Here is a 24,458-nt window from a genome sequence, read left to right as displayed (position 1 = left end):
CTCCAAGAATAAAAGAACAATAACCATTTAGCAAATATTGCAAAACCTTTGCAGGAAGTTTCATATTTAGAATTGTGCTGGTACCACCCAGTTGATTCTACATTTTAATTCTTTACAAATGAAGGGAAAGGAAACAAAGACACCAACATGCTCATTTCAAACAGTACAGATTTGAAGTATTGACTGTACAGAAGGGACAATTTGCTATGGCCTCAAGCTCCACCAGGGGAGGTTCAGGCTGGACATTAGGAAAAAATTCTTCACAGAAAGGGTCATTGGGCACTGGAACAGGCTGCCCAGGGAGGGGGTTGAGTCACCTTCCCTGGAGGGGTTTAAGGGATGGGTGGACGAGGTGCTGAGGGACATGGGTTAGTGTTTGATAGGAATGGTTGGACTCGATGACCCGGTAGGGTCTTTTCCAACCTGGTGATTCTGTGATTCTATCGAGCTCCACACTGAAATAGTTTGGTGCAAAAAAATACGCTGATAAAGTCAGCGCATGACTTCGTCAGAGTTCACAAAACTTCTGAAGACAGTAATAAACTAAACATCCCTCATTTCTACAAAAAGCTGCTTACCTTGAGGGCAGTAGTGCCCCGAGCTGCACAACCCAGTAGGGCTACGGGCTCCTCCTATGCAAAACCAGCCTGCGGGGCATGAGAAGCACTCCTCTCCCGAGGTCAGGCTTGTCCTATTGCTCCAGGTGCCTGGAGGGCACTTGTACTGCAGGGGGTGCTTCGTGCCCGGTGGGCAGTAGTGACCAACTGGACATGGTGTGGGAGGCTTCTGTTTCCCCCCGGTTCCTGTCAACACAAAGACAAATTTAAGAGAAGCAGTGTAGCCTAATGGGTATGAAACGGATCTCGCACAACCCTGTTTTCAGCTCTGCTAGATGACAACTTAAATAACCTTCTCATATTGCACCTTTCCTCTATTTAAAATAGGATAACAATAATTACTTCCTCTGTTAACGAGAGGCTTTGTCACAGAACTGGCTACCAAAGCAATTATTCTTCAAATCAAGTAATCTGCATCATGGCCCTGTCCAAAGCTGGCAGAGATCTTAAAGTGAAGATGTCACCAATAAGCTTAAACCTTCAAAGACTGTAAAAACAAGCTGCTTCTAGTTCACGAAGTCAAAACTCTACTCATGGATGGCATAAAGAGAACATTTCAGAGTAAAATTAAAATCAGCTTGGCTAGTGGCTACAACTTTTTCCCATTTACTAGTTTAGTATTCGATAGGAATGGTTGGACTCGATGATCCAATGGGTCTTTTCCAACCTGATGATTCTATGATTCATTGTGATACCACGCTATCCTGCTCTAGTACTTGCTGGTGGACTCTGTGATACTGGGAACCAAATAACACAGTTCACTTTGTCCCAAAGCTGCTTACCTCTCACACAGGCAAATCCAGCAGGGCATGTTTCACACTGGGACTTGTCAAAGAGGTTGAAGTCATTGCCAACTGTTCCTGGAGGACAGGCGTTGCTGGGAAAATGAGGGCTGGATGACCCCGCAGGGCACACGTACCTACCAAAATACAGCAGGCAAGCTGGGACAAGTGTTTTGGTGTAAGAGGGAAACAAATTCTGTGCCCTACTAGAACATTAGGGTGAATGCTGCAGCTGGGAAAAAGCTGAACTACTCGGTGCTGTGGCTGACAGCAACACAACTGACAACTAATAACACAGAGATACTGAAAATTAAACACTGCGACTGGACTGGTTATGTTGCACATTTTTCTTTAAAAGAGAAGTGGGTTATTCGGCCAGGCCACATTGTTTGTAACCATGGGATGCACGACCCAACTTCATTCTTGCCTTTTTTTACCACCTTGCCCCAGCAGAAGATGCCACCTGCACCTCCACACAAAGCAAAAACAATGGGGGTAAAAATACGTGCAGAGACATAAAACTAAGTCCAGAAAGCAACCAAGACTTACCCTGGTAAGCACTCTGCATCTGGCTGGGCTAAGCCAGCCTGAGTACAAGCTCTACCTGCTGGGCAGGGTCTGCAATCAGCAGCTTCATCCTGTCCTTGGAGTGGATTGTAGGTACCTGGCTGGCATGGGACTGGATAACCTGTTCCAGCAGGACAGAAATACCCAGCAGGGCACTTCAAACACAATCCAAGTCCTAAAGAGAGAGAAAACATGGAAGGTCCCAAAGGGAGCATGACCTGCTGATAAAACAGAGGGTCCTACAAAATATGATTCCTTTGCTTTCAGCTACAGCAAGAAAGTATGGTGGAGGTTCATTCACATCAACAATAAAGTCAGTGCAAAGCCAGAAGGTGGTGGTATTGGATTAGCTGAATGTTGCTGCGGTTGAGTGGCTCATGGAAGTGCTAAAACCATCTGAACTGCGTTCTGAGCTGATAATACAAGAAATTAGATACATTAAAAAATAAACAAAAACATCAGCCTTCAATCACACTTGGATGCAGGTATATTTAATAATCATGATGCTTAAGCATCAGCTGTAAGAGAGCCCAGGGGCTTCCCAAGGAAGCTTTTCCGTGTTTGTGTTCTGAATACAGAGAGAAATTAAGAGGTTTTGCAGACTGGAAATATACTCAGTACAAACACATGGATACCTGCTTGAATGACAGCCAATTTGAGCAATTTGGATCTCTAAAATCCCTTGTGTTAAACAAAAGATGCATTGTAACTTGAAGGAACACTAGTAAGATCAATACATAATAAACCAACCATCTCTTACTGGTGCTACCGTGTTCAGAAACTGCATTTCATTACAGAATGTCCCCAAATGTTTAACTCAGCGAAAAGGAAGAACACATTTAGCTCAGGAGCAGTCGATCTCCTCCTGAGCTGGGCCTTTCAACAGCACAGAACAAACAGAGCAATTCAGAGGGAAGGGAAAACATTGGCTGCTGCTGCTGGCTCCCTGGAGGACTTACAGGTTGAACCGCTGCTGCCTTCCAATGCTTGTCAAGGCAAGGTTCAAGCATACACTAGAGTGTACATGCCTTTCCTGGTGACAATGGAGCCTTAGAGCACTCCCCAAATTATCAGGATTTATTGAAATCTATGTTTCCCCCTCCACAGAACGAAGGTGCAAGGTCAGATTCGGATCGTCAGGGTGCAAAGCAAGTTTAAGGATTATGACTCCCACTGCCTTTCCACACACGTGCTTATTCCCACTCCTCAGAAAAACCTCATTATAGAATCATAGAATAATTATGGTTGGGAAAGACCTCTAAGATCATCCAGTCCAACCATCAACACAACATTACCGTGCCAACAAAATCACATATCAAAGTGCTATGTCTACAAGGTTTTTGAGCCCCTCCAGGGATGGAGACACCACCACTGCCCTGGGCAGCCTCTTCCAGTGCTTCACCACTCTTTCAGAGAAGAAATTTTTCCTGAGATCCAATCTAAACCTCCCCTGGCACAACTTGAGGCCATTTCCTCTCATCCTGTTTGCATTTCTCAAGACTATGGAAGTCCACAGTCTGAGCGCAGCAACTGAATCAACATTCCACACGGGCTGCAACTTCAGGAAGCTGTAGGACCCTTTAAAAATTACCTTAAGCTGAAAAGAGCTTCAGAATGCGGAGCTGCACCCCAGCAAATCTGTTTGGACTGCTGTTTTGTATAAACAGAACCCACACCACTTGGCTGTTGAGACATGAAATTTCCATTTCTTGCCTGACTTTCTGGACATGATCCTTCCCCTTTGGAGCTGAGAACAGCCTTAGTAGCCTGGCTGCCTTGCCACTTAATGTGAGAACAATCAGGGCACAGATTTACAGTGTATTATCTATTCTGCAGGACCAGGCTAGCCCAGGTACTTGCTGTGCAATAAAAGTGATGCAAACAAAAGTGGTTCCACTGACGAGTAAGTATATCACCCTTAGTGTGCTGCAGTGCAGGTGGTGGACACAGGCTAAGAGCCATTATCTACATCATTGTAGCATACCTGAAATATTCTAAGCCTTGTCAGAGTTTATCCATGTGTCCCCTCCCTGCTTGCAGCAGGCGTTGTTCTGCCTCAGCCAAATGTTCTTTCAGAGAGTTGACAACATCATCATATAAAGCAGTACAAGTGCAGCATTAACATTACTAAATCAAAAGACTTTTAAACTCTAATTTACTTTGCAGCTTCTACAATGTTTGTTCAGGTGCCACTGGCCCTGCCTCTTGAATTTTGCTGTCCAGATGAGATGTGAGGTTTGTTCCTTGCTGCATCGTGTAAATTCACTTCTGGTTTTAATTCCAGAAGTGGGCAGAAAGCAGCGATTTCCCAAACTTAGCTGGTGAGCAAAGAAATCATTCAATAGTCAAGACATTTCAGCAGCTGAGTCAGTGCTAGAAAAGAAATCGTCAAATAGAAAAGGAGGTGTTCAAGGCCAGGCTGGATGGGGATTTGAGCAACTTGATCCAGTTGGAGGTGTCCCTGCCCATGGCAGGGGGTTGGAACTGGATGGGCATGTCAATTAAAGCCTTAAGGACAGGCCAGGTGCTGGCTTTAACTTCACAGCTTGCCCAATAGATGACTTCAGCGTGTCATTTCAAATAATTCCTTGAGTTCCTTTCCTTCCACTGAAAGTACAACCATCACCTTTTCTCTCCATTGCGACTCCTTTGAAATCTCTGCACAGGGCAGACCTCTAAATACCAGAGTCTGTATCCATAAAGGTGGTTTCAATGAAATAAATCGACAGTAAACACCTCTGGTTGCAACAGCCTTCTGACTACTGAATACTTCACCATGGATCTAGTGACTCATAGGAGATTCCACGGGTGTTCCTTTCATCCAGCTCTAGCACTGCCCAAGCCAGAGCTTAGTAAATAAGGACTGTAACTGCCAGCTACCTCATAAGAATGTACTTAACGCTGATTTACAGTGGAAATTATCACTCTGAAATGAAGATCTTTCATGGCACAGACCTGGCAAGCGTGAGGAGGTGCTGGTGGGTGTGTGACGTCCCTCTTTAGGCTTGAAACTCCCTGCTGGGCATGAAGGGACTGCGAGGTCATCTGAACAGAAGTGACCTATAGAAAACAAGAAAACAGCAGACGGTTCAGAAGCGACGTTCTGGACAGATGAGACTTGGAGTAGAGAGGTGATGAGACTCTCACACGCTGACACGTGATAGTGGTGGGGGTCCTAAAATAAAATAGGTATTGACACAGTGAGTCAGTGGCCCAGGTTGCTCAGAGAAGTGGTGGCCACCCCATCCCTGGAGGTGATCAAGGACAGAGTGGATGGGGCTTGGAGCTCCTGATCCAGTGAGAGGGCAACCACAGCTTCTCTGGGCAATCACTGCCAGAGCCTCACCACCCTCACAGGAAAATATTTCTTCCTAATATCTAAACAAAACCTCCCATCTCTCAGCTTAAAAACATCACTCTTTCCACGTAAGATTTCGTATAACTTGATAATCAAACGCTTTACTAAGCTCCAGATGGATTTTTTTGGAGTGGGGGAGAAAAAGGATTTAACTGCGGCATGAAAGTGTCGTTGCTATGTTGAAATATACGGCTGTGATTCAGCAGAGCAATGACGCTTCATTCACGCACATGCAATACTAAGTTCACAGTTTATATGTAATTGAAGTCAGCCAAACCGTGAAAATGAATGCTGGGAATCCTCAAGCCTCTCTTGCTTGGGATGGTATTAAAACCCCTCACCATCCAAGGGCTTTGCAATGGGGCTGGATGATTTATCAGTTTTAAGAGGCATTAATTTTAATATTAAAGCACTGAACTTCAGCATTGGATACTCTGCATGTATTCGTTGATCATCACTGAGATTCTCCCTTACTCTCTTCAGGTTTTGTGGGTGATGCGCCGCAGGGCAAACCCAACTGCAGCCTTGGGCTGATCTGGTGCTATAAACAATAATAGCACAGTAGAAAATCTGTTGCTCTAAAATCCATGCACTAACATGACTGTATCTGTTCACTTGTTCAAACATTTGCTAATTGTGAGTGATAAATCCACAGAGGCCAGAGCTCCCTGATTCTTTTTAATGGAGCCACAATTAGTTCCCTAGGCTCTCTAGAGCATTCTGTAAATATTTAGTGTAATATGATCCCCATCCACAAAACCACTTCCCAGGCTGACCTTACAAAAGATGAATTATTTGCTATTCATACCTAACCCCAGGCACTGGAAATAAGAGAAATCCTCCATTCTGTTGTCTCCCCTGTGGATTATAACTGGATCTAAACTACTGAGATCATCCAGCATGATCTCTTTAGCTACTTAGTTACTCCTACTGGACAACGTGTAAGGTACCCAGAGTGCAGGAACTCTTCATTATTTAATAAGAGATTCTAATTATGCCTGTAAGAATCAAGTTACTGAGTTCATTGGCTCTGCAGGAGGCACCTGGAGCTGTTTGCTAAATAGCTCTTCTTCACATGCAGTACAGGGCTTACAGGAGAGAGAAAAGCTTGATAGGACTGCAGATTGCAAACTGCATCCCTGTAGTGACACTACACATCCTTTTACAAAATCCTCTGGGATATAAAAGGGACATGCCAGGATTTTAATGCTGCAGAAAACTCTCTCTCTTTATAAGGAAACTACACCAAACAGCTATTCGGTACTCAAACAGCTTAAGATGCTACCAGCCTGGGCAAATACAAAGCTTTGGGGTTTTGTAATGGGGATTGTTCCCAAACAGCAAACACTCACAGAATGTAACTTAAGGTGACTTCCCAAGTCACTCCGTCATTTCCTTTGATGGATGTTTCTGGCTTATTAATCGTGCGAAATAACATTCTATGCCTGTCATAATTTTAAGAGATAATAATTGCATAATAAAAATGTAGTCCCTCATAGTCTGTTCCCCTGATGCCTAATTCTGCATCAGCATCTCAGTGAGGAATTTCTGATGCCCCCAACGATGACACTCTGTGATTTCCCAGACATGAGCTTGTCTGGGTTTCTCTGAGAGTACAAAGCAGAAAGATAAATCAGGTAAGTGTGTCCTTATTTGATTCCTAACGCCTACAATTGTCACCTGGGAGTACAGCACCCATTATAAAGGGTATTAGTGATGGCCACAGAGTGGAAAAAGCTGTAACTGTGTGTAAATCAGTTTTACTGATGATCAATTAAAATCACAGAGCGAGAGAGCAGCTTTCTGTGCGGGAAGAGAAAGCAAAAGCTCCCTCATTGCTCAGCAACGCGTGCACATTCAGACCCAGCAGTCTATGTGTCAAGGCTGCATCAGCTGGACCTCCCTCGTAGAGCCAGCGTGTGTGGTGACCATCAAAGCCAACTGAGATTTTCTGTGTTCTCTCATTTTCATTCTCTGCTTTTCATGAACTCTCCTGAGCAGACTGGCATCTGCTTTATCTCAGGAATTACTTTTTAACCTCCAGTTTTACTGCGATACAAGGATCCTGTCTCTGTTCCTGCCAGCTAGGTTTCAGCAGAGCGAAGTGCCATTTCAGTCTCCTTACGTCGTGCGGTTTAACGACTGCAGAACGAGCTGTACTGACCTGCCGGGCAAGGCTGGCATAGCAGAGGGTCTTCAGCTGAGAAAGAACCAGGCACGCAGGTTACACAATGAGTGCGGCTTGGGTCTGGCTGCTGACCGGCCAAACAAAGCTGAGGAGAAGAAACACATATTTCACAGAATCACCAGGTTGGAAGAGACCCACCGGATCATCGAGTCCAACCATTCCCATCAATCACTAAACCATGTCCCTCAGCACCTCGTCCACCCGTGCCTTAAACACCTCCAGGGAAGGTGACTCAACCACCTCCCTGGGCAGCCCATTCCAGTGCCCAATGACCCTTTCTGTAAAGAATTTTTTCCTAACGTCCAGCCTAAACCTCCCCTGGTGGAGCTTGAGGCCATTCCCTCTTGTCCTGTCCCCTGTCACTTGGAAGAAGAGGCCAGCACCCTCCTCTCTACAACCTCCTTTCAGGTAGTTGTAGAAACTAAATTTGTACCACCAAAAGATCTAATGGCCCAGAACCGTGTCCCAGGGAGACCCTGGTCAAGAAAAATCCCAGTACAGCATTCTGCCTCGTGCTTCTTGCTTCTCTGCCCTCTCCTCCCTTCCAGGCAATGTTTGAGGTCTATTCCCCAGGGACAATTTCTAAAAGTAAAACCAGTACTTCAAACTCCAAACTTCTTCGGGCCCTCAGCCGAGAATGTTAGCAGTAGAAGATAACCTGAACAGTAACATTCTCAGAATTTAGATGAGAAATATCTATATTTTCTTAGTACAGACTACTTGTGGAAAGTCTTAGATCTACTCTACCGCTGAAGTGCTATGAACACTTTGTTTTTGATGAAGAAAGATTCATAATCTACTACTAAAACAGGCAAGGCTGTGTTCTCTTGACAATACATTTCTATTCAGGCTCTGCCTGTCCAGAGGAACACAAATTTGCTCTTGGAGAATAACATGCTCATTCTGTACCTCTCTGCTACGTCCATCGGGGCAGATGTATCTCTCTGGACATCCCTGACACTCCAACTCTCCCTCTGGTGAATACTGACCAGGACCACAGCTCCTCTGCACACCACTACGTGGATCACACGAGTAGCCATCTGGGCACGCACGGCACCCAGCTCCGTTCTCAAGGCTGAGATAACCATCAGGACAAACCTGCAGCGAGATCACAAGAGCATCAGATCCACAGAAACATCCTCCTTGCATGAATAATGCAAAACAGCCGTTTCAGACATCCTCAGATCAAGTGCCAGAAAGAAAGGATCTTGGATTGCTTTCAAAATCCGGCCTACAGACCCTTGAGAGCTCCCAGCATCTGGTTTTCCTGTTAATGGTGTAAACAATGCATGGAGGGAGCTCTGCTTGCTGTCTACCTGGGGGGACAACCTGCTTTCTCTGAGCCAAATCGGAGCCAAACACAGTACAGGAATTGCCTGATAAAATTGAAAGCAGACTGCAAAAAACTGGGGAGAAGCCTGAAACTGGATGATTCAAAATACGTGGGAGTAGAGGCGAAAGGTCCTACTTCACCTGCTTGCCCTCTTCCTCTGTCTCTAAGCTTACCTGGCACGCCGTGATGTCTGCTTGAGCAGTGAGTTCATTGGCTGTTCCCAGGGGGCATTTCCTTGGAGCTGCTTGACCTCCCGGGCAACTGGATTAAAATTAATAAAGTTATGCAATTAAATTCTTCCAGTTCTCTGGAATTTCATCCCCTACCAGTCAGTATGGGAGCTGTGTAGATATAGGAATATTCCCTCATCAACTGCTCAAATGCCTTTATAGCTGCAGAAGCATGGATTCAAATCAGATCCCTCAAGACCTCAGAGGGTTCTAAGACAGATATAGAAGCTCGGGGTGCATCACTTGGGTTGCACACGCAAGGACAGAATTTGCAGTAGAAGATGTGACAACCTGAACTTAGGGTTCAAGACAGTTTGTACAAAAGCTGCCTTTTGTAATCCAGTTTGAGATTGTGTCTGAGAACTCCACAGTAACAATTTCTACTTTTATTTAAAGTGAGCCACCTGTGGAGGAGAAAGCAGTCTTAATGATGTCCTTCTGAGGATGACAGAGCACGCTAGTGATGATAGGCCAGAGTTTAAGACAGCTTTCCAACCAAAAATGGCTCACAGAGGGCTTGCTTGCAACACAGCTCCAGATCCAGCTGGATTCACCACCTCTGCAAAGCGACTACCAACCCCTGCAATTCAATGTTCTTTGTACCCAGGCTCCTCTGTTCTCTGGTCATTGCTTTGTGCCCAGATTACATCCCATCCTCTGACCAGCACATCAGTAAAGAAAGCAGACAGGACACAGAATGAATTTCCCACGGGAAGATTCCCTGCATCGTGGACCAAAGGTATCTTGCCTTTGAGCTGAAAATTAAGCTTAGATTTTGCAACCGCTACAAATAATAGTCAAAGTCAATGTCGGTGGTTTTCCTGGTTAGCTGATTATTAATCTATAAGGGACAAACGCTAGGCTTGTGCCCCACGTCTGGATCTGCATTACAAGAAAGGTCTCAGAATATTCTCAATGTAAAGATGACGTCCCAAACGTCTAACTTTCTTATTGCAGGAGTGTAAGAGCCAAGTGGGAGGGAAGGAAGGAGACTTACTAGAAACCCGTTGGACATTCCAGGCAGTTGCCATCTGCGTAGTAGTGTCCCTGCCTGCAGTCAATACGACAGCGGGTCTGGCAGTCTATGCTGCAATCTGGCGAGAGACAAGAGGTCCCTAAAAGAAAGCAAAAGAAATATATGTAGGGTACAATGAACAAGCATTCAGGACTCCAAGTTAAACTACCAGTTAATACTGCGCTATAAAATAGTATCCGCACAGTTTTATCACTGTTGTTAACAGCACTAATACTGCTCATAAAATCATTATTACTATTAAGAACAATGATTTGCCCTTATTGAGGACACAGAGACATAGAGAATGGGATGCAGCATCTCACCAGGGTAGTGATTACAAGAGAAATGGGAAATATTCTAAGCCTGCGTTGTTAAGAAGGAAGCTGAAACGAACAACTCGCGTTCCACGGACTTTTTATCATTACTACTGTTAAATCTGCATGAATAAGCTGACTTCTCAGAGCCACACAAAGCTGGAAAGAAACCTAACATCTTGGGTTTGCATCCACCAATGCTATCTCCCCATCTATTATCACATTCACTCTTAAGTTTGGGTGGCTAAAATTAGGAAGACATTTCTCTTTCAGAATTAAAACCTGTTCCCTTAAGCTTTCTAGGTAAATATCCTGAGCACAAAATTCTGGAAGAAAACCCAATAGGCTTTAGATAAGCACCCCAACTTCAAATGCTTTATTAAACTAAACCAACTACCTTCTGTAGGCAGCAGAGCACCTTTCCTGTGTCTTTATCACCTTTTGAAAAGGCCATGTTGTATTTGCCAGGAAGTTGGAACCCTAAATTTCCAAGAGACTACAAGCAACACAGTCTGATGGAAAGAGCCAAGGGATGAAGGAGGCACCGTAGTGCTGTGTGATCACAACCAAGGTACTTCATCTGTAATTCTTGTGGTTACCATAGCGAAGCTCACTTTTCAGACCAAAGGAAATCATTAGGACAGTAGCATTCTAGAATCTAAATCTGATAGGCTTGCAAGATGTAAGTAAGGAACGTAACAAGGGGAATAGTTACTCAATATTTGTTCCATCCTTTAAGTTCAGGTTTCAGGTGTCTTATTCTGTTGAGCGTTTATCACCTTTCTCTCACAGAACACAATGTGAAGAGGTAAGTTTAAAAGTGCCTTTACTGTGTAGGCTGGATAACTGATGTAGAGGAAGATGAAGTTCCTCACCAAGGGCTCCTCAATGTACCTGTACCTGAGCAACTAAACATGAGTGCATAGGGTGAGGAGGAGAGTTCCAGGCGTTTGTTTTCATCTGTTCTATACTCAAACACCATGGTATTATTATCATTATTACCCAAAAACACTAACAAATTCTTTTTTTTCTCCCTTTAGAAAATTAAAACCTTCAAGTGAACACAACCCCCACCTTCTCTACTCATCTTCTCCCCTAAAAAAGATGCTGCTTTTGAGAGAACAGCAGCCGTGCTCATCAGTTTATGACCAGAACGATCTAAACAACTGCCATCTCTAATGCATTACAGCTTTCAGAAAGTAACAATGTCAACATCAATCTAAAAGAACAAACCCAAGAAGTCTGTCTGTATGAGAAAGTGACCCACTCACCTCTCAGGAAGATCCTAAGGCTACAAAACAAAATTATCCAGCTCAAAGCATCAGCCATGGGGCTTAGCGCATATGTTTAAAATGTTCCTCAAGCATCTGGCGCTGCCTTTGTTCAAGCCCAGAGTAACTGAATCCCTTCCAGGGAATCACTTTCCAACACAGCCTGAAGTGAAATGAACACCGAGCTGCAGAAAGAAAAGACAGCCAAAGAGTCAATCCCATGGAAACCTCCCTGCAGTATTACCGATGCCAAAAGGTCAGAAAACTTCATTTAAGCATGAGATAATGTACACTTTCCAAGCATCCACTAAGCAAGGAGTTTGAAAATATGTTTCTTGCCACCTTACAGATCTGTCCCCATAAAAAAGACATTGCAGGTCTGCAAAAATCTTGGTTTTTCCAACACCCAAGTGAATTCTTCCCTGTTTGCCTGTTATTTTTTCTGCAATTTTAGATTCTTCCTGAGATATGAAAAGCCAGATAAACTCCTCCTAAATCAGGACTCTCCCTTGCAATGTCCACCATCTGCTAGCTAATTTCCCTTTTCCTGGATGACTCTTTGATGATGCACAAGGTTTATCTTCATCAAAGACATGTCAGCGCTGGTAAGCAAACAGAAATCATAATTCTACTGCAAAAGTAAATAAGTAGATCATGTTCTGAAGCCATTTCATGAGCATGCAACTTCAGAACAGGCTTCTTTCATTTCAAAAAGTTGTCATACTTACAGAAATGAAAAACACAAGGTTTAGTACCCACTCCAATAAAGACTGCAAAAAGAAGGTCCATTTTTATCTGTAAGCTGTAATATCTTCTCTTTATTCTGCTTTCCCTATGACTTCCTGCAAGCCAGAGACTGATGAGAGCTTTGGAAAAGGGTTGATTAGTAGCATTAGAAGAAAAAATGCTGATCATCTGTCTTCCAGGTTTCGCTCTGACATAATTCCAGTTCAGGAGCCAGTCCAAGGTTGATTGTTGGCTCACATGAAATTATTGAAGAATGCTGCCCTCCAAAACCAATAGATTCTCCTTTTTCCCATACCACTGGAATGTCTATAAAGAAACCTCTACAGCTACTGACAAGTCTCCCACTTTTGAAAGCCTTTCAGAAGACAACTGAGGTCAGTGAAAGCTTCAGTTGGGAGGGGTAATCCTGCCACCACACAAGGTATTTCACTCTAAAGCCACCTAACTTCACTTTCTGAAGAATTATCTTTGCAATTTGGACAAAAGCATGAAATGTACATTATCCTCGAATTATTCAGGTCCCTAAATGGAAGATTATGCCAAAGAATCTCCGACCAGCAGGGAGCAGAAGCTCCAACCATCATGGCTCAACATCTACAAAGAGGCCTCACGCCCGTCTTCTTAACTAGCGAAGCACCATCTGTTGCACTTTATAAAGTCTTTAATTAAACTCCTCCAGTAGAACTCAGATGTGTCTGTTTCTTCCTATTCTACAAACAGTTCCTGGAAATCTCTGCAATTATCTTATATTACAGACAAGAATTGCCAATTAAAACCTAATCAACACAGTGTAAAGTCAGGCACCAGGCCAAGTGCTTCTAATTTTCTTCCCATTTTCGACCTGCCCGTGTCCCTTGTACTTCAGAAAGTTCAGAGAAGATGGAAGATACAATAGAATGCACAAAAGAGAAGAAAAAATGTGATATTAACTTGGTCTTATTTTCAGTTCTCTAATTAACTGTGGGATGATCAGATTCATGCAGAGATAACTCACAGGTCAAATTCACCCCTGTGGCACATGGAGGATGGAGAAGGGTCTGCTACTTAACTAGAGTCTCATTTCAGGGATGAAACACTGACCTTGTGCTCAAAGGTGGTATTTCCTCTGTCAGCTGAACTGGAGCTCTGAGCAGGGTAGTGACTTGCTTTATCTCACGCGCCCCACTAGTGAGCTCCACAGCCTTCAAGGCTTCCCAGTTCTGAACTCGAAACCTCTCCAAACAGGTTCTGACATCCACCAGATCTGCACCAATTTTAAATAAACCCGCTTTCACTCTCTCTACCACATCGACTCCGACATTAACAAAAATAATCTAGCCTGATGTGCTTCTCTACAAGTGCGCTGCTACCGAAATGAACAGCGGAATAACCTGGGACTCACTCCAGAACCTTGCGATTTACTTTCATACAGTAGCAGCATCATTCATCTGGAACATCACAAACCCCTGGACAGTTTACGCTGACAGTAAGCTGCAGCCTTCTATTCCTGGCTATAAAGAAAACAGAGCTTTGCTATTATTTTATCCTCTTCTGTCAAGAAACAAATAGATGCAGATTGAATCTGGGTTGTTGGACTCAACGCACAGAATCGTGAAGATGACTTCAGCAAGGAAAATAAATAGGCACGTCGTTTTTTCGGTTGCACACGTTAAAGCCTACCAAGTATCAGCATATTCATTCCTCCGGGATACAAAATAGCTCAGCTCCCAGAACTGACAAGCTCATCTTCTCCCCACCAATGACTTGACTATCGCTTCAGCAGATCTGACTGTATTTGAAAAGGCTCCTATTTTTCTTTAACTGTTTGGTCAGTCCTAAAGAAACCAGTCAGCCCTGTAATATTAGCAGTCCTTCACAGAACGGGAAGGCACTATTTTTCTTGATTTGAACACCAAAAAATCCATTCTGCTCAGCTCGCTGACAATAGTAACGAACTCCCAGGTACACAAGCAGCAGCACTAGGTTAAGGCAGGAAGATTGCTCTCTGGTGGCAAATGCACCAGAAGGGATGGGAATGACCTCGGACCTTGCGGAAAGCTACAATCAGTCACCTTGAAATTAGTTACCGTTTCCACACAGGCAATTTTCCCCAGCCATCAAACCTGATAAAATGTCCATTTTCTAAATGAAGAATATGCAAATATCAAAAATTGCGCATCTCATTTCACCTACAGCAAAATTTTCAAGGGGAAGGGAGGCATAGAATGCTTGAAACCAGGGGAGAGGCAAGAGTTGGAAACCCCATTGGGAATAGTTTTGTTACTTAATTGTATGGCACAAGTTTTAGAAGTACTAAAAGCTTAAAGAGAATTCTCTTCAATGCAAAATAAAACGATCTATGACTTTGAATCAAAATCCCTCTTTGTTATTGTATAGAAACAGCAAGTACATTCCAACTTTGCTTTGTTAAACAGCAGGAATGACAATGATGGGCAAGCACAAACCCCCTCCCATTCACTTGCCTCCCTCTTTTCATCCTTTTTTTCTGATAGTGCTACTCAGAGCCTATAGATTAATACATTAAAATTCCACTGCTAGACCTACAAAGTCAGGGCTATATCTATCCCTTTTGACCTCTGCTGCCTATCACCCTTGACTCTCAGTCATGCTCCACAGCAATAACTCTGTGTGTTCTCCAGTTCCTGAGCCTGATTAACCCACAGAGATTCATTGTCAGAGAGGACATGTGAAATCCCACCTAATGCTGCCTTCTGAAGGTGTGAGGGAGGTGGCTTACTAAGTGTGTTTTGTGCATTGCTGCAAAGTAAATAAACAGACAGAAATCCAATCACTGATGTTGACTTAGGACTCTGCCTCTTGCTTCAGCAGAGTGAGAAGATTGAAAGCTCTTCAGAAAATGAACTCTGAGAAATGGGGCCAGTGCTTTGCTACCAAACCAAGCTGAAGTTGGCTAAAGGAGGTAGGACAGAAGGTTTGCCAAAGAGAAGGGAAGCATTTTTGAGTAGAGAAAATAATAAACAGGGATGGTTACAGACCTATTGCACACCAGGGCATCCCCAGGCTAGCGTGAGAGCAGCAGCATGGAAAAATATTTTGGAAAAGAAGCACAGGTGTTCTACAGCTTCACTGTGAAGCACCTCAATTACTCCATTGAGACTGTGTGGTCAAGCAGAGTGGGTCCAGTCCTTTGTCATCTCTTTTCCAAGCTGAGGCAGGCAAGCCCAGACATTCCCTGCTAATAAGCACGATAGTGGCATCAGGCACACACTGTTGCCCAGAGGCTGATGAAGGATCAGAGGACTAGAGAACAAAGAACACGCGCAGAGCCGAGGACCATAGTAGAAGCTGGGATGGGATAGGATTAGGAAAGGACTGAACTAACTAAGCAGCATAAGTATCATATGTGGATCCCAGGCACAGGGATTAATTCCAGCTCCACTCTGATCAGGCTGGGGTAATAAAGCACATGATGCTACTGAACTGTTGCCTGCTTGTTTATCCCAAGAGACCTTTCTCATTTTGTGTTTATAAACACTAAAAATGGATCTTCATTTATTGCTGTTGGTAATAAAACAAATGAGAACCCTCAACAGCTGTAGCCTTTCCCAGTTAAAGCTCACTCATTTTAAATAAAGCAACATTTCACAACCCTGTAAAAAACCAAAAGTCCCTTAAAAGTTGTTGCAAAAGCGTAGCATGAAATGGGAGAAAGATTTTAGCTTAGCCCTTCTTTTTTAAAGAATGGTAGCTCCAGAAAACTATTAGGAGTTTATACAGAAAACTGTAGTAGAAGAGTAAGTGAATCAGCCCCAACAACTGTTCTTGGAGAAGTTCTTCAGTCTGTATTACTCACAGCAAAATGAAAAAATTAGACTGATAAATGCCTCCAATTTACTTCAATCACAGGAAATATCAGGTCCAACACAGGAAAACCCTAAGACTAACCCAACAGATTGGGAACAAAGAAGGGAAGTTGAGAGACAAAGAGGTGGTTATAAAACATGCTCTGGTGTGTTGCAGTGAGACAGGGCTTAGCTTGGGTGCTTCATGCCATAGAAGTAGATGAGTGATCCAATACAAACATTCTTTTGCCCTCAGTTAAAAAATGCCAATGTGGACCAGCCCACAACACTTTGTGGAGCAGGTTTTAGCTCATGTCACCCTTCTGTTTGAGCTTCCAGACCCACCCCCTTCTTCCCAAAGATCCAGTCAGTGTTCCAAGGAACCTATTTTTTTTTTTTTGTAAGTAGATGATGCAAACGCAAAAACAATGGAGATCCTCATCAGCCTTTCAGAAAATGATCTGCAGAATTGTTTTGAACATTGGTGGTATCGTGTGGCTTTGACAACTCAAAAAAAAACCTCCGGTGAAGGAGAGTATAGGTGGTTCTTTATTTAACAAATTACAGAAGAGTCACAGGCAGTGATTTTTGTATCAGACCTTGTATTTGCATATTGCAGCCCACATGTGGATTTTACACATGGAAGGGTACAAGGGGCAAAATAAACATGGGTAAAGTAATAACCAGGGTGTACACAAATATCTATTGTATCAAAGTACCTCAGATATCTGTAAATACATAAGCTTCCAGGCACTGGTAAAAGATTATTTCAGTTATTGGGAAGGAACATTACCTCAACACAGATTCTTTTGTAATTGTGTGGCTGCGTTGGTCTGCTGCATTTTAAATGCATCTAGAAACACTGTCCTTTGAAGCAGATATCTATTATGTACGTATATTCCCCTTTTTTATGTAAAAAGGCTACAAACCTCATACAGAACAAAATATATGGAAAATCTGGTCACTTCATATGAATATCCAAGGTATCAGTGTAGGACAGCTAGAATAGAAATGCTATCATCAGCTGAGGATGTCAGCTAAGGGAGTTGTTTCTTCCTCCTCTCTACGTCTGCGGGAGGGGGTTCATAATAGGGTAGCGTGAACGTCTATGAACACTGCCAGGAAAATCTATAGCTTTGCACTGTTAAATCAAAGTAAACTACATAATAACAAAGAATGGGAATCTAGATAACCCAAGTGCTCCAGTTAGGTATGTGGTATGCAGTCCAGAAAGGATCACAACTCCAAAGGCCAGCTGCACCAGAACTTCTTTTGAGAGGCTATCAGCTACTTCATTAGAAAGCAAGATTGCTACAACAGCAGAAAAGCAGCACTAATTGCTGACTTAAATGAGCTTGTAGTTTTATTTGAAAGAAGCCCCCACCATTCCCTTTAAATGTTGTTTTGCCTAGATTCTTAATCAACACAATCATACTTCATCTTGCAGCAGGTACCAAAACAAAGGCAACAGCATAATCATAGACTTAAATATTAATAAGTGTGGCACTTGCTTTTTCAAAGGGACAAGACTCTTCTTCCAGAGGCCAGAGAACTTTACAGCCTAGTATATCAATTGGGATCACTTCTGTCATTGAGGGGAAGCAGAAATAACTCTCTAAGTACTGACAAGGCCTTACAAAGGATCTTAGCTAAGAAAATTGGACCATTTCAGGTGTCTCCAAGGCCAAACTAGAAGCTCAAGTGCTAAAGCCTAGAAAGAAAAAGACCGAAGTGAGTGCCAGCAACAGAAATATTGAGTGACTGAAAAGAAACCTAGATGGGAAAAAAAAACCCCACACTTTTCAAAACATCAGGCTGGTAGTTTATCAAAACCAGCAAGTGTTATATTAAAGGAGCTCACATAACTCATCAGGAGCACTCAATGATTGAGTCTCTTCATCCTGAAGCACTGAAAAATTAGATGCTTCTAATGAAATCCTCAGATTCAGATTAAAGTGATGAATGGCTTTGACAGGACAGGACAGATGAAATGAACACGTCCATCCAGGAGGAAAAGCTCCAGGCCAGTCGTGTCCCATCAAGAATTTAATTGAAACTCAAAAATAATAAATGCGCACAGTGTGTCTGACTGTTTGAGTGCTACAACCCTTCAGGCAGCACGGAATTTGTCAAATATGGTTGTAGCACTCTTAGCATCACTCACCTCCCGGGTACACCCAAGAAGGTTTCCTTACCACACACAAATAGCAATAATTCCAAGTGTGTGTAAATCACATGCTCTTCCACAGAGTCAAGAGCCTTCTAGGACACAGGCAGATTAACAGCATAGGAGACAGGTCCACGTGGAGCTCCATGCAACTCAGTAGCTCATCTGCCTCACAACAAGTTCTTACAGAAGAGCAGTATGGAAACAGCAAGGAAGCAACTGATGCTGCCCCATTAGCTTCTTTCTGCGTTCACATCCTATAGCACAGCTGAGACTGGGACAAAAAGAACTTTATTACACTGAAATCCCTGTCAGGTAACAGCTTCTTGCCTCCTTAAGCTAAGATGCTTCATCACAGGATCACAGCCTTGGAGAGGAGGATGTATGTTCCCCCACTCTGTGGCTTGGATTCATTTTGCAACTCTAGACAAAGATGCTTGATGCATATTCACCCCTGGATGTTTCATACAGCTCACGTAGTACAAGTACAGTTTGAATTAAAGAGGTACCCCTGCACCAGCTAGATTTGTTCTTTAAGAGCAGGAAGCGTGTTAGATACGCACTGATTTATCTTCCACAATAACAAGCCTAAAGTCATTATCACTCATTTCCAGGCTTAAACACCTGGATAGGTACTTCACTTTTCCTTACTGTAAGAGCGTCAGAAAGCTTTAGCAATTATGAAAAAGTACTTGAAGACCTTAACGTTGGCCCAGTTGTGCAGACTCCATTCTTTCAAGCATTTGAATTCAGGCCTCTTTTCCATTGTGATCATTTATTAGCTTTTGCCACTGAGCTTCTGAATCTCAACCCTATTTCCAGGGGAGATACAGCACCATCTCCACAGCTACATCCAGTCTAGTTATAGGGAACTGAAGAGATGAAGCTTCTTCACTTGCCTTAGGGCTGGCTCTAAATTTATTGCTAAAGCAGCCAATTGAACAAAGGCTACACTGCATACAAAAGTGCTTTCTCAGTGCTGTTGAGTCACTGTCATTCAGGAAGCTCCATTAAAAAGTGCAAGTAAGTTTTTCCCAAAAGATCCATTTTGCAGGCTTAAAAAAAGAGTCAGTTTAAACAAGGAACACATCTCTAATTGGTGGCACCTTTAACAGAGAATTTTGCGAAGTGAGACGTGAAAAGTCTCCATTTCTAAATTCTAGAACTTTCCATTGAGCAATTCTTACTTTAACAGAAGCAAAGATCAAGATCATAAGGCACGGAACAGAGTTTCTAGTATATCCTCAGAGCTGTCACATTGGTTTACAAACTTTTTCATGTAACCCCATGTATTCTCCACCTCTTGAGCCAGAGCAGCAACTGTATTTTACACCTGGAATACTTAATATAAACATAAAGGAAAAGGGGTTTTGTGGGTGCTATCATGTATTAACCAAGGCACATGCCTGGAGGATTAGGTACTTATGCTAGTGTAGTTTGACAAGTATTATAAACAGATCTAAAGGATTTGCCTTATAATGCAGACAAAAAAAACTTAGAGTTGAGCAGCTTCTACTCCATTAGATGAGCAACAGCCTTTCAGAAGTGCAATGCTATAGGATGCAACACCAAAATCCTCTACGAGCTTCCTTTTAGTGCCTTGCATATGATTACAAGGAACACACAGCACAGCAGGAACCAAACTCACCTGAGCCCCAGAACTTCCTAACTTCAGGACCTCCTCCTGTTTGACATGAGCAAAACAACTTCTGCAAGTCAGCAGTTCCCTCCATCTATTTCACTATGGCACCCATTTAAATGCATGAGATTTAAACACATTACCCTATTAATCCCTTTAAAAAAGCTATTTCCATCCAGCAAGCATCAGAATACCCCAAAGTGGATACTATCAGCAGACATTTAATCCACTAAAGTGCTGCATTTTAAAGACACTTTCCTCAGAGTGCATATTATAAAGAACAAACATACAGTCACAGGCTAAAACACTCTACACAGCCCTTCAAAGAACAAGTAGGTAAGTTAATGTTGCTTTAAGTGTTTGTGTATGGATTAGGACCTTGCATTACATGATTATCTGCAAGGTACTAATACATCCTCCCATTCACTCCCCCTTGATACCCTTCCATCATCTCTCCTTTCCAACAGAAGCTGTGTACACTCCCAGGAAGCCAGGTACTTAATTTATAATCAGTAGCCAACTGTCCACAGATCTTTACTTAGTTCAGACTGCTCCAACACTACATCTTATTTATAAAGCAGATTTGTAGTAACACTTCCAGATAACTGTCTGCCCTTTATTTCTTTTCTTCCCACCACTTTTCTTTCTAAAACCAAGGCTTAGGTTGTGAACTAGACCATGGATTTTTTTTTTAATCCCTGTTTAGCCTAGCATGAAATTGTTTTTCAGGTAGCGATTAATTCTGCTGCAACTTTGCCTCCTTGTTGGGTAATTCGCTATGTTTGAGAAAGCGATGCTAAACCTCAGCTCCCCTGCTATCAGCAGGGCTGTAACAGCTGTGTCTAACAAACCTTCAGCAGCTCCATTCAGTGTCCCACAAATTCCTGTTTGTGAGGTATTAGGTTAGCTTCTCTGAAGCAAAAGACCTACAGACCAGCATGTAACGAACAGGGATGATTGCCAGTTCACTGCTTGCTAGGAGGAAAGGGTTTCATTGCAAAAGCTTTTTGATTTCATTCTTCATATTTTCATGTTTACTGTAAAATGCAAACTAAGTGCTTGCTTCCCCCTAGTCAGTATTCTTTCCCTTTTGAGCTGTATTTTCCTTAGAAAAGCAAAGCCAAAACACGTTATTTTCAGGACAATTTATCTGGCTTAAGCAGTGAACTGAAGGTGTTGGATTTTCTTAACAGAGCAGAGGAATTTTGTTCAGTGTTGTGACAGCATTTAACCCCCAGGTTAGATTAGCTGCCTTGTAAGTGTAGTTTAACTGAAATTCCCAAGTTTCCCTCGCACATTTTTTTTGTCTTAACTCTGTTGATTTTAATTTAGCCCCTTCCAAGTACAGCCTTGCCATCCTCATTTTGCTGCTTTCCTCATGATGCAGTTCCAGCTGTGACCCATGACCTTCCAGCCACTGTCAGGTTGTTCTCACTTTCTTACTAAACTTGGCACAACCAGGAAAACCCAAGGAGATTTTGGCTGACTCGGGGAGGAGGCTCCCTTACCTGAGCAGAAACTTTACCAGGACAAGTGTGGGTAGTGATAGAACAAGGGGGAACAGCTTGAAATTGGAAGATTTAGATAGGACTTCAGGGAGAAGTTCTTCACAATGAGAGTGGGGAGACAATTCATCCAGGTTACCTAGAAAGACTGACTGATTTCCAAGAATACCACCAATCATGCTAGATTCTCTTACTGGAACTTCAAGTAAGAAGATTTATTCCGTGAAATTTCACTCGGTAAAGTCATTTGGTAGGGAGAAAAAGGAATGAAAACAATGTCCTTGTTTTCTCTAGATATTTACCCATGAAAAATATCAATTCTACTTAAAATTCAAAGCCTTTTGTATTTATTTTTCATGATGTTTTCCTTTAAAAGCCACAAAGTTGTTCACACAGCATTTTCTGTGAAAAGACAGTGTTCATTTTCATTGTTCTCCTGCCCCATCCCCCTTCAGAAGAAAAATCATTTCAAAGCCAGCTCTAAACAGAATTTGTATTCAGAATATTTATTGCTTTAATTATTGTTTGCATATGAAATTTCCAAGAGCATCCCTCTTAGGGGACATCTGCTGCTTGCCAGCTGAGCAGCTGGCTGAGAGATAAGGCTCATGGGTTCATTCCTTGGCGTACTCTATAGGAGTTGCCACCCAATGCTCAGACAAGTGAAACCTGAAATCCAGGTCTGGGACTGATCTTGCCACCTAGGCTAGAGCTGAAAGGGAATATCTGAACTGTCCATATATACTTGTGGTGGAGCATGTTCTGATCTAGCTGAGCTATATCAGATGAGATCTACCTTGTCCAGCAGCTGTTGGAGATCATTCCAATACACCACCCTATATAGTGGCAGCAAAGCCAGTAAAAGCTTTACCACCTCATCTCTCTGCTTTGGTTCCCTTCTCCTTTAACAGCATAAACAAAGCATGCACACAGTACTTCAAGTGATATTGATAACTATGATATCACTATTACTTTCCTAAAGTCTTTCAATTAAGCCTTCACAAATAATTTCACATGGATTTTGCAAAGCTCTGTGAAGCCAGACCACAGCCCAAATGCTTCCTAATGCCACCAACTGCTGTGGCTTTTGTTGTGAAAACCAATTTAGCTTTGAACCTAGTTTCTCCTTTGTGATCCATTCAGATGCACAGCAGACTGCAGCTGGCATCTCACAGCACTATCAAACCTCCAAACTGGCATCACCTTCCAACATTTTCCAAGTCAGGAAAAGCACAGACTCTCTGCCCCTTTTATTCTGAAGTCTCCACACCTGGAAGCACCACACTTGGCCATCTCCACCAGCACCAACATTTGTGACTGAGCAGGAAAAAGGCGATATGCAGGTGTTCTCTATGTCAGGGCTTCACAAGCTCAGGGGAGCAGCACTGAAACATCATCTCCAAAGATGTGTCCATCAGTATGAAAGCAGCAACAGACACCAAAAACTTCACTATCTGCTAGCTCCATGGATGGAGTTAGCTTTTCAGTAAGTGTTCTCCACTGAGTCTCCCACTATGGGTTATCAGTATTTTAATCTGCAAATGGAGCAGAGATGCCACGGGGTGAGAGTGAGTGAAATTTAACGCTCATTACATAGCAAAGTTGAGTACTTGAATCATACGTCGTCCGATAAGTTCAAAGAATTGACAGTGAAAGGCCAGTAAGTTTTCACAAGGAACCTGATCATGCTCTGATTGAAGTCAAAGGCAAAACCCGTCACAAGAAGTGTAAAACCATTCACAATTCAGGCATGCAAACCCCAGACATATCACTCTGCTACCGTATCTTTGTTACCACGTCAAAAAGCACAAAGCAACGCACCCTGCTAATGTTTAGCAAAACTCACCTATACAGGTAAAACACATCTCTGTGCCTGTTAGTGTATAGGGAGAGGGAATTGGCATCCCCCAGCCCCTAACTAATAACCCACAAAGCTGGAAGGATCATTCTAACGAAATAAGTGAAAACAAGGAAAACCAAATAGATGGAAGAGAGTGAATATATTGATTTATGCTGGGAAAAGCAAATACTAAAACTCACTCACCCTAAAAGATGACACAGATGTGAAGTATCTTCTGTTCCTCATGTCAGAGCTATTCAAGTCCAGAGGTAAGCTGTCTGATGGTGTTCCTTGCTTATTCATAGCTATATATATATTGTGTTTGTAGAGGATCTAATAGACAATACAGACAATTACTGCTCTATTGAGCCCAAGAAATCTTAAGCACTTAAACACACTTCCCCATTAGCACACCATGTTCCTTTCCCACCAAATTCAAACAAGCTTTTGAAAACAGTAGTCATGCATAAGAGCCCTCTGCCTTGACACTTCATTTACCAAGCTTCATTCCTCTCCTGTTCCTCTCTGAAGATACACAATACTTCATGCTTTAAATGAAGTGCTACCCCGCACTGTGAACTGGAAGTAGGACAGTAGAGCATTCCTTCGGTGACAGACCAGACCTTTCAAGCACCAGCTATGTAAAGATAATACAACAGAGGTCCTCACAAAAGGATGCACTAGAGTCTTATCAAATAGCTTGAGGCGTTACCGCAGTGCCTGACGGAACTTAAAGGGAAACATAAGTCTTTCTATGAGACATTCAAGTTTAACAGAATACATCCTTGCTGTAGAGATTTCAAGAGCCCATCAAAGCCTATAAAGTACATTTCCATTAAACTCCACAAGGCCTTATTTAAGTGAATGCTTTTTCCAAGAACTTTATTCCATTTAAGAGTGCATCAGACCCCATTTCTTTGAAATTCTGATCCTTTTCCTTTTGGATTCAGCACCACATAGACTTAAGATACATCCACTCAGATGTTGCATCTACAGTATATTCCAGGTCCTCCTGCTTGCTACCCAAGCTTCATGTGTTAGTGTAAAGGCACTTCCCCTGGGCTGCCAGTTGCATCACCTTC

General features: G+C 42.8%; 1 protein-coding gene across 1 annotated transcript in view; it reads right to left on the bottom strand.

The window, feature by feature from the left end:
- Positions 1 to 10,185, bottom strand: part of LOC138730884 (zonadhesin-like) — a 56,593-nt gene extending 46,408 nt beyond the window's left edge. Inside the window, exons 1-8 of the mRNA XM_069876454.1 lie at positions 10,073 to 10,185; positions 9,019 to 9,106; positions 8,422 to 8,610; positions 7,489 to 7,597; positions 4,922 to 5,026; positions 1,949 to 2,141; positions 1,400 to 1,536; positions 579 to 803 (exon numbers count right to left, since the gene is read on the bottom strand). The gene's annotated coding sequence lies outside the window, so the exon portion shown is untranslated. The remainder of the gene's footprint in view (positions 1 to 578; positions 804 to 1,399; positions 1,537 to 1,948; positions 2,142 to 4,921; positions 5,027 to 7,488; positions 7,598 to 8,421; positions 8,611 to 9,018; positions 9,107 to 10,072) is intronic.
- Between the last annotated feature and the right edge of the window lie 14,273 nt (positions 10,186 to 24,458).

This window comes from Phaenicophaeus curvirostris, chromosome 25 (genome assembly GCF_032191515.1).
Source record: "Phaenicophaeus curvirostris isolate KB17595 chromosome 25, BPBGC_Pcur_1.0, whole genome shotgun sequence".
In the NCBI taxonomy this organism is placed as follows: Eukaryota; Metazoa; Chordata; class Aves; order Cuculiformes; family Cuculidae; genus Phaenicophaeus; species Phaenicophaeus curvirostris.
This window is presented reverse-complemented; position numbering and strand designations above follow the sequence as displayed.